The sequence below is a fragment of the Cucurbita pepo genome, chromosome 16 (assembly GCF_057944985.1).
Source record: "Cucurbita pepo subsp. pepo isolate OVF chromosome 16, ASM5794498v1, whole genome shotgun sequence".
NCBI lineage: Eukaryota > Viridiplantae > Streptophyta > Magnoliopsida > Cucurbitales > Cucurbitaceae > Cucurbita > Cucurbita pepo.
The window spans coordinates 5,700,152-5,711,068 of NC_141813.1; the positions used below are offsets into that span (position 1 = coordinate 5,700,152).

Sequence of the window (10,917 nt, forward strand, 5' to 3'; positions counted from 1 at the left end):
CTTGTCATAAGAAGCAAAATAGAAGAATTAAATCAAACAAACTGACGAACTGAGCCGAATAAATCCAACCCAACCCAAACTGATTAGTTTGATTCATTTGTTGGGTTGTAGTTTATTCGATAACACTTTCATATTAGAACAATTCAACATTACATGTCTTACTTACAAGTAAAATACTAGACCATCAACTTTTTGTTTTATAGTCCAACAACCGCTCAAGAAAATAGATTTCAAACTTGAGAGAAAAAAATATATTGAGTAGGAGTTAAAAATGTTGCATTTTTTTTAGAAAGGGCATTTGGTCTAGTGGTATGATTCTCGCTTAGGGTGCGAGAGGTCCCGAGTTCAATTCTCGGAATGCCCCTATGTTCATTTCTCAAAAGATGAGCCTTAGAGAAAGATAATGCTCTTATTAATATCATTTACTTGTGTACTCCACGATATATGTCTATTGTCCATAGTAAGGGCATTTGGTCTAGTGGTATGATTCTTGCTTTGGGTGCAAGAGGTCTCGAGTTCGATTCTCGGAATGCCCCTTCAAAAGATAAAAATGAAAATTTTGTAAGAAAAAAAAAAAACAAAATGAAATAAAAATAGTTTAGAATGAAATAAAAATAGTTTAGAATGAAATAAAAATAGTTTAGTCATCAATAGGGCCTAACCCAAAGGAATGCGTGGCAATGCACAACTTATATAAATTTTATATATTGAGGCACGAAAAATATATAGACTAGCAACTAAGAATTATAGATCTGCTATAAAGGCATGTGGTCTAAGTGGTATGATTATCCTTTTGGGTGTGAGAGGTCTCAAGTTCGATTCTCAAAATACCCCCAACATATTATATCAAAATGAATTATGATTTAAAATGTAGAACTTTAAGTTCGATTCTCAAAATAAGTCATCTGTTGTAGAACAACTTTTCAGTCAAATAAGTCATCTGTTGTAGAACAACTTTTCAGTCAAATAGGTCATAGGTCATCTGTTGTAGAACTTTTCAGTCAAATAGGTCATCTGTTGTATAACTTTTCAGTCAAATAGGTCATCAAATAAGTCATCTGTTGTAGAACTTTTCAGTCAAATAGGTCATCTGTTGTATAACTTTTCAGTCAAATAGGTCATCAAATAAGTCATCTGTTGTAGAACTTTTCAGTCAAATAGGTCATCTGTAGTAGAACTTAATAGGTCATCTGTTGTAGAACTTTTCAGTCAAATAGGTCATCTATTGTAGAACTTTTCAGTTAAATAGGTCATCTGTTGTAGAACTTTTCAGTCAAATAGGTCATCTGTTGTAGAACTTTTCAGTCAAATAGGTCATAGAACTTTTCAGTCAAATAGGTCATCTGTAGTAGAACTTAATAGGTCATCTGTTGTAGAACTTTTCAGTCAAATAGGTCATCTGTTGTAGAACTTTTCAGTCAAATAGGTCATAGAACTTTTCAGTCAAATAGGTCATCTGTTGTAGAACCAAATAGGTCATTTGTTGTAGAACTTTTCAGTCAAATAGGTCATAGAACTTTTCAGTCAAATAGGTCATCTGTTGTAGAACTTTTTAGTCAAATAGGTCATCTGTTGTAGAACTTTTCAGTCAAATAGGTCATAGAACTTTTCAGTCAAATAGGTCATCTGTTGTAGAACCAAATAGGTCATCTGTTGTAGAACTTTTCAGTCAAATAGGTCATAGAACTTTTCAGTCAAATAGGTCATCTGTTGTAGAACTTTTCAGTCAAATAGGTCATCTGTTGTAGAACTTTTCAGTCAAATAGGTCATCTGTTGTAGAACTTTTCAGTCAAATAAGTCATCTGTTGTAGAACTTTTCAGTCAAATAGGTCATCTGTTGTAAATAGGTCATCTGTTGTAGAACTTTTCAGTCAAATAGGTCATCTGTTGTAGAATGTTGTAGAACTTTTCAGTCAAATAGGTCATCTGTTGTAGAACTTTTCAGTCAAATAGGTAGTCAAATAGGTCATCCGTTGTAGAACTTTTCAGTCAAATAGGTCATCTGTTGTAGAACTTTTCAGTCAAATAGGTCATCTGTAGTAGAACTTAATAGGTCATCTGTTGTAGAACTTTTCAGTCAAATAGGTCATCTGTTGTAGAACTTTTCAGTCAAATAGGTTTCAGTCAAATAGGTCATCTGTTGTAGAACTTTTCAGTCAAATAGGTCATCTGTTGTAGAACTTTTGAGTCAAATAGGTTTCAGTCAAATAGGTCATCTGTTGTAGAACTTTTCAGTCAAATAGGTCATCTGTTGTAGAACTTTTCAGTCAAATAGGTCATAGAACTTTTCAGTCAAATAGGTCATCTGTAGTAGAACTTAATAGGTCATCTGTTGTAGAACTTTTCAGTCAAATAGGTCATAGAACTTTTCAGTCAAATAGGTCATCTGTTGTAGAACCAAATAGGTCATTTGTTGTAGAACTTTTCAGTCAAATAGGTCATAGAACTTTTCAGTCAAATAGGTCATCTGTTGTAGAACTTTTCAGTCAAATAGGTCATCTGTTGTAGAACTTTTCAGTCAAATAGGTCATAGAACTTTTCAGTCAAATAGGTCACCTGTTGTAGAACCAAATAGGTCATCTGTTGTAGAACTTTTCAGTCAAATAGGTCATAGAACTTTTCAGTCAAATAGGTCATCTGTTGTAGAACTTTTCAGTCAAATAGGGTCATCTGTTGTAAATAGGTCATCTGTTGTAGAACTTTTCAGTCAAATAGGTCATCTGTTGTAGAATGTTGTAGAACTTTTCAGTCAAATAGGTCATCTGTTGTAGAACTTTTCAGTCAAATAGGTAGTCAAATAGGTCATCTGTTGTAGAACTTTTCAGTCAAATAGGTAGTCAAATAGGTAGTCAAATAGGTCATCTGTTGTCACAATCCTTTCTTTCTAGGAACTTTTCAGTCAAATAGGTCATCTGTTGTCACAATCCTTTCTTTCTAGGAACTTTTCAGTCAAATAGGTCATCTGTTGTCACAATCCTTTCTTTCTAGGAACTTTTTCAGTCAAATAGGTCATCTGTTTTCACAATCCTTTCTTTCTAGGAACTTTTCAGTCAAATAGGTCATCTGTTGTCACAATCCTTTGTTCTATTGTATTCTTTCTAGGAACTTTTCAGTCAAATAGGTCGTCTGTTGTCACAATCCTTTGTTCTATTGTATTCTTTCTAGGAACTTTTCAGTCAAATAGGTCATCTGTTATCACAATCCTTTGTTCTATTGTATTCTTTCTAGGAACTTTTCAATCAAATAGGTCATCTTTTGTCACAATTCTTATAAGGAAGATGCGCCGAAATAATCAATGAAGAAGTTTCAGAGAGCCATAGGTTTGAATCCTGTCACCTTAATGTGTTATTCTAAGGGGCCGAAGTGCAAAGCCCCGTAGTCTATCCGTGGTCAGGAAGGCAGGCATGTTGTCCACTGTCGTCACATAGGTCATCTGTCGTCACAATCCTTTTAAGAAAGATGCACCCAAATAACCGATGAAGAAGTTTCAGAGAGCCATAGGTTCGAATCCTGTCACCTTGATGTGGTATTCTCAGGGGCCGAAGTGTAAAGCCCCATAGCCTATCCGTGGTCAGGAAGGCAGGCGAACCGCACACACTGAAAATAAAAAAAGATCTCCTTTTCTATCACACGTAGAATTGTCATTCTTTTGTCTTTTGAAACCCCTTACCTTATCAATCATCAGGCAGGTTTTTGCTATCATATATCGAGATAATTATTATGAAAAAGCTATTCCACTAGTGTGACTTACATACCCTTTCTTTGTGGTATCGGTCATGCTATTTGAATAGCCTGAAGTCATCATAGCCTCTCCACCGGTTCCGAAGACTCCTTCGGCATCAATTTGCTCCAATGAAAGAGATCAGACCCTTTCCTGAACTAGAACCAGGCACAAAATGCCGAGGAGAAAGTCGAAAGCGAGCTCTTTTCGCGTATACGCAATCTCGAAACCCAATTAGCTCAAGGACTGTCTCCTCAACCCTGGCAAGTATGAGTGCTTGGTAAGAGAGAATGTCGAATGAAAAAGACATTCGATTACGACAACATTCACAATTACCAAAGTGCACTAAACCTAGTAGAGATCTTCGACCTAACAATAATGGAACTTCAAGCCCATTTAATCAATCCGCTTTGTACCTTATTGTTGACCGAATCGGATGCACGCCAGGCCTAAATTCTCTCTCAGTCACCCAGAGACGAAAGGAAGATCAGATCTGAAGTTTATGAATTGAAGAAAAAGTGGATCTGAGTTCTACACGCTTTCATTTTCAAAAGCTTCGCTTGCCTACGGTACTTTATTCAGGATGTGCAACAATACGGTCATCTCTCAGCCGTGTATAGAGAATTCCTTGATCATTTCCTTGGTGGATAACACAAATGAAATTGCTTCCCTGACTGCCATCTTATGAATCCATTCTTGTCTTGTTGGTTTGTTGTACTATTCTATATCTCTCTCGATTGATAGAAGGACGTTCGGGAGCTGGGAGGGCCTATCGTGAGGGAACTTTCCTTTTCACGGTAGACAAAGGTAAAGCGGGAGCTGCATATGTCCATTGTGATCAAGGTAGAGCGACTCCATCTTTAAAAGATGTTGGTTTTATCGAAACTGTTAGATCCGCTTTCGTTAAAAAAAAAAATAGGAGCTCTTGGTTTGGCCGATGTCGATTCGTATGGCAATGCGGACTCGAAGCAGGATCAGGATTCCACTTTTCATACTGCTGCTATAAGCCGAAAGAGCTGGTAAGCTATCTCGCTAAATGAAAGGAAAAAGCACGTATGCATTGACCTTGTTACAAGGGGCGGGGGCCAGCCAAAGAAGGTCAGTCGGACTAGGTTAGGACCCTTGATCCGGTTCAGCTATGTTCATCAATGCGAGAATGTATGCGTATTGGTATCCTCTTTAGGACCGGTTGCTTCCTCTTTTTGTTTATACATTTGGAGAAACCTGCTAAGCCCGCCTTTCTTATCAGGTGTGATTCAATCTTTCAGCTCAAACTTTCATATCGTCCGACGGAAAAGGTAGGAGTACGACTACCTTTTCCTTTTCTTTCTCGAGCCAAGGGATCATTCAGTTTCTACCAAAAAGTTCACTATCTATTAGTTGCCGTAATCGAATGTATTTCTCATTTCACGTTAGCTCCTCCAAGAGTTTCCTGGTCCATAGTAGACGAAACCTTGGACTTCTATCAGACTTATAGCATTGCCTGGTGAGCTCGCCGTTGAGGGTTGGCCTTACAGGAGATCGAGCACCTTTCTTTCCCTACCTGGTATGCTTTCCCGCTTATTGTGCAACTAGCCAAAGAGAGAGGGAGAGGGATCATGTCAATCAATTTGTATGTGCATTTTGTTCGTCCTGTACTTGCCTGCTTAGCTTTCTTAGCCAACATCTCCGGTTTCTCCCGAACCAAGAGGTCCTACTTATCCATACCCAAAAGTCACACTTTCAGCCGAAAGATTGATTTTTTCATAAAGTCGGTTCAGAGATCAAGAAAGAATGAAGCTGCTTACAGGGACGGTTACGCGATACGTCTTTTCATACTCGCCTTTTCTTTAACCCTACTATCAACCTAGCCATTATCGCTTGTTGCTTTAAGGGGTCTCCCCACTGTAGATTACTCGAATTGGTTCTCACGTCCCTGTGCCAAAAAGGATGGGCGAGTTTGGTTTGAATGTTCATCGATTGGGTGGATCCATATGCTCCGGGGGGGGGGGGGGGGGGGGGTGAGACGCGGTGTAGCGTAGTCTAGTCAGCGCATCTATTTTGGGTATGTTGTCCGCTAAAGGTTTTAGGAAAGGGGGTACAAATTTTCTACATAGGTCATCTGTGGTCACAATCCTTTTAAGGAAGATGCTCCCAAATAATCGGTGAAAATTAGCCTTTAAAGTAGTTTCACAAAGCAAGAAGAGGCAGAACAAAGAATAGGAGTGAGTCATGAAAGGAAGAAAGAACTAGTAGGTTTAATTTGGGTTCGTTTGAACTAAAAAATGAACCAAAATTTTTCAAACGAACCCAAATTTAAGACTCACTAGCCCAAAGTCCATATGTGGTAAAAAAAAAACCTTCCGTGGCCCAACCCTTATTCGCAGTCCGCATCCAACAATTTCTTTTTCAACCTACACGTATGCTCCAGGCCAAACTCACGTAACTAGTCAGAAGATGCGGCCCACAACTAAACGGAAGACAAGTGTCACAATCGCACTCTTGCAGTAGTGAGACAATGATTATGTGACATTTGTTCTAATCCAATGAACAAGTCAACCATGCAAAATTTATACTGAACGAACAGTAGCAGTGTATGCTCGAATCACGTTTATAAGAAATATTTTAGAAAACGTGAGCGAGGAAATACATTTAAAACAATTTCAAATAAAGCAATGTTATAAGCTAAAAGTGAAGAAACAACAATTGGTCATGTTCTCCTATAGTACATGTTGGGACATTTTAGTCCTGATGGGTGTAGATATGATTTTGAGGACTAATCATACACCCCGTATTGGCACAACAATAATAGTAAAGGCCTATCTAAGATGAAAGCAAGTAAAACGTGTTTGGAATGAGCATGCCACCATGAACCACAAATCGTTTACAGGAATAGCTGAGACATCTAACATGCAGCCACAGGCAACATGCCTTGGCCAATCATGACCGCGACATCTGCCCTTACACAATTTGTCAATATCTCTATCAACCGGCTCTTCAAAAACTCAACGTTGTAGGATGAGGCTGACTTTAGATCTCGCGACGCGCTTCTAGCTGATCTCAGTATTGAGAAGTCTTTTCCAACCTACTAGGAGCTATTGAAAATCACTTCACGGTTTGTTAACTCTTCAAGTCTTCTCTGTTGGTGTCTTTCCTACTTTCTTCGCTTGAAACAATTTCTTCTTTGCATGACGTCATACCACCTGCTTTTACTTGATGTTTTCTTGGTCGGAATAATAACATTTCAAGTTACTTACGTGGACAATAGGGTTAGTCTGTATCCATAGGAGCAATTGGATCCTATATGATGTCTTCCTTATCTTGTGGATAACTTCGACTAGTCCATAGAATTTTCACACCAGTCTTTGATTCTTGTTGCTTTGAACTCAAAGTTGATCTAACCTTAACTTATCATAACTCTCTATTTGCTTTGAAATTATCGTGGAAAGTACGGGGATCAATACCTTGCATCTCCAATTGAATCGATTACTAAATATATTATTTCTTTTCAATTCTTTTTTATTTAGGACATAATGAGCCGGGATAGTTTTTCATTTTCAGATGACGAGATGTTTAGGACTTTGTGACATAAGAATTGTGGGGATATAGTTTAGATGGTAGAGCACTCGCTTTGCATGTGAGAGTTATGGGGATTGATACCCTGCATCTCTAGATTTTCTATATTTTCACTATTATTAATGATGGGAAATTTAGGGTTTTACGATGCAAGAATTGTGGGGATGTAGCTTATGATGGGAAATTTAGGGTTTTATGATGCAAGAATTGTGGGGATGTAGCTTAGATGGTAGACCTCATTTAGCATGCGAGAGGCAAAGGGATATCCCCATCTCCAAAAGAAACTATTTGTTATTAATATTTTACTTCTATTCAACCTTTCCTTATTTCTGACATAATTAGCGGAGATATTTTTTCATTTTCACTAGAATTGATGACGGGACATTTAGGATTTTCTAATATAAGTATTGTGGGAATGTAGCTTAGATGGTAGATTGCTTGCTTAGCATGCGAGAGGTATGGGGATCGGATCGATACCCCATATCTCCAAAAGAAACTATTCGTTATTACTATTTTATTTCTATTCAATTTTTCCTTATTTATGACATAATGAATAGCGTTATTTTTATTTATTTTCCTTATTACTGATGACGAGATGTTTAGGATTTTGTGACAAAAGAATCTTGAGGATATAGCTTAGATAGTAGAGTGTTTGCATCAAATGTGAGAAGTACTGGTATCGATACCATGCATCAACAAAGGAAACGATTACTAAATAAATTAGTTCTTTTAAATTTTTCCTTACTTACGACATAATGAGCGGGGATAGTTTTTCATTTTCAATATCATTGATGACGGGAAGTTTAGAGTTTTTTTTATGTAAAATCATGGGAATGTAGCATGTGAGAGATACGGGGATCGATACCTCGCATCTCCAAAAGAAACTATTCGTTTTTACTATTTTATTTCTATTCAATATTTCCTTATTTATGACATAATGAGTAGCGATATTTTTTCATTTTCACTATTATTCATGATGAGAAGTTTAGGGTTTTGTGACGTAAAAATTGTGGAGATGTAGCTTAGATGGTAGAGCGCTCGCTTTGCATGCGAGTTGTACGGGGATTGATAACCCGCATCTCCAAAAGAAAGTATTTAATTTGTTATTATATTTTTTCATTTTCACAATTATCGATGCCCCGCATCACCAAACCAAACTATTTGTTAATATTTTGATATTTTTTTATTTTTACTATTATTGATGATGGGACATTTAAGGTTTTATGATGTAAAAATCAAGGGGATGTAGCTCAGATGGTAGAGCGCTTGCTTTGCATGCGAGAGGTATGGGGATCGATACCCCGCATCTCCAAAAATAAGACTATTTATTATTAAAAATATATTATTTCTCTTTCCTTATTCATGACACGTTGGGTAGCAATATTTCTTCATTTTCACTATTATTGATGACGGGAAATTTAGGGTTTTGTGATGCAATGATTGTGGGGATGTAGCTCAGATGGTAGAGCGCTCGCTTAGCATGTGAGAGGTACGGGGATCGATACCCTGCATCTCCAAAAGAGAGAAATTAATTTTGAAGTATGAGTTAATTTAACATGTTATGTATAAGGTGGGTACGAGAGAAAAAGAAAAGATACTTATATAAGGATTATTATATCATTCTGACTATGCAAAAGCAATCTAGTAGTTATATCTCACAATTGCAATATCTCACCAATGAATGTTATTGTCATTTATAGCTTCTATCACAATAATATAAAATGCCTATATGGGACTGAAAAGACCATTCACCACACGCTTGACGCTTGTAAATTAAATTATATCTACCACCTCTGAAATTCTCCACGGCAAACCTTCCAACAGCTTGGAACTAGATTTTAAGGCAAATGTTCTACACGACTTACTTTGGAACACTTTTATAGATAATTTCAACAAACTTACTTTGCTCGTGAATACTTTGGAGTTCAATATTTATAGTTGGAGAACGCTATTCAAATTGATATGGTCGAATCTTACAACAAAGTCTAATTGAGCCTCCCTCTATTAGGAGATAGCTTCGAATCAAATTCTTTAGTTTGGACAATGGTTGCATTGTTTTAGTCAAACAACCAAGACTAATGTATTACCAATAGTATAAACATTTTGTACAGTGTATTTTCTTACATATGAACAATTGTATACAAATAATAATTAAATTTATGAGTAGAAGTTTGGATGGAGTTTTATTAAATAGGTAATCTTAAATTATATCTAAAAATATATAAGATTTTTTTTTTCTTTTTATATACATTTAAGAGAACAAAACAAAGATTCAAAAAGATGTCATTCATGCCATGTTTTAATTTTTATTCTTTCTTATTTCTCAAAGATTAAAAAAAAAAAAAAAAAAAAAATTATCCTCTCTCAAATATGGTTCGTTATTTGATTATTTTCTCTTGAGTGAATTTTAAGTGAAACACATTCTCTACCCAAGTAATTGCAAGATGCAAGCTTCACACTAAGAGGAATCAAAGTCCCAAGTATCAACGTCAACATAAATTAAACTTATTTTCGTGAAGATATCTATTTATAAAAGAAAAATATTTCAGAGTCACAAAAAAAAAAAAAAAAGAGATATAGATACTAGACATAAATATGATACCAAATAGATATGGTAACATGTCATTCTTAAAAAACTAGGACACCGATATGACAATGATACATTAATTAAAAAGAATACGAAATTAATATTAACTTAATCAACAAAAATTTGTATTTTTTTTTAAATTTTAATCCAAATTAATAAAAAATACCATTGAACTTTGCAACTTCTCTATAAAAAATATAATCATAATTATTTTTAAAAAAAATACAGTTGAATTTTCAAAAAAAAAAAAAAAAAAAAAAAAAAAAAAAAAAAAAAAAAAAAAAAAAAACTTAACTTTCAGTTATCTTAGTCGGACGTGTACAACATTGGCACTCAGTGGATGGAGCCTTATAGATAAGATTGTATATTAGATGATACATGTTAACCACTACGTCAAAAACTACTCTTTAACTTTCAAAAGTGTTTAAAAAAAGATAGATGGGGAGAAAATTGAAGGTTATTTTAGGGGAAGGTTTTCAAAATCAGTATAAGATCCTGAAAACATAACAAGAAGTAATATCCTAGCTTAAGGTCGTGATTAAGAACCTACTAGTAGGCTACTTACTAAGTTTTACTCACTCCATGTTTATCATTTTTTTTCAAGTAACTAAGAGTTGGTCGTGGATGAGAGCGGACTTTGGAGTGTGGGCCATGAACTAAGCTATGTTTTTAATCTAGTATTTTTTGTTCTTCTTTTGAGTCTGCTTCTTATTTTGTGTTTGTAACGAGTATGTATATGTAACACCCCAAAAATGAAGGAAATTATCTCCCATAAGAATAAGCCACTCATGAAAGACCCAAATGATAGAAAGGAAAAAAATTAAAGGATTAAGCAAGAACAAAGGACTTAGTCAAGTCACTCGTGTACCCTAACAAGTGATTTCAAGGAGTTAAAAGGCCTTTTGAAAAGGATAGGAAAGGAAAAAGTAAATCAAAAGGGCAAAAAAGTCATTTTATCAATCATCAAGAATCTTTCCGGATTTGTAATTCCTTATCTAGAAGGAATCTCAAGATTCAAAAAAAAGGGGAAAAATGATAAAAAAGCGATGAGAA

General features: G+C 35.6%; 3 non-coding genes across 3 annotated transcripts; all 3 read left to right on the top strand.

Moving 5' to 3' along the window:
- The first annotated feature begins 292 nt into the window (after positions 1-292).
- On the top strand, positions 293-364 carry TRNAP-AGG (transfer RNA proline (anticodon AGG)). Its single transcript has one exon. It is a non-coding gene; the product is annotated as a tRNA-Pro (tRNA).
- Positions 365-464: 100 nt separating this feature from the next.
- On the top strand, positions 465-536 carry TRNAP-UGG (transfer RNA proline (anticodon UGG)). The gene has a single exon. It is a non-coding gene; the product is annotated as a tRNA-Pro (tRNA).
- Positions 537-8,721: 8,185 nt separating this feature from the next.
- TRNAA-AGC (transfer RNA alanine (anticodon AGC)) lies at positions 8,722-8,794 on the top strand. Its single transcript has one exon. It is a non-coding gene; the product is annotated as a tRNA-Ala (tRNA).
- The last annotated feature ends 2,123 nt before the right edge of the window (positions 8,795-10,917 follow it).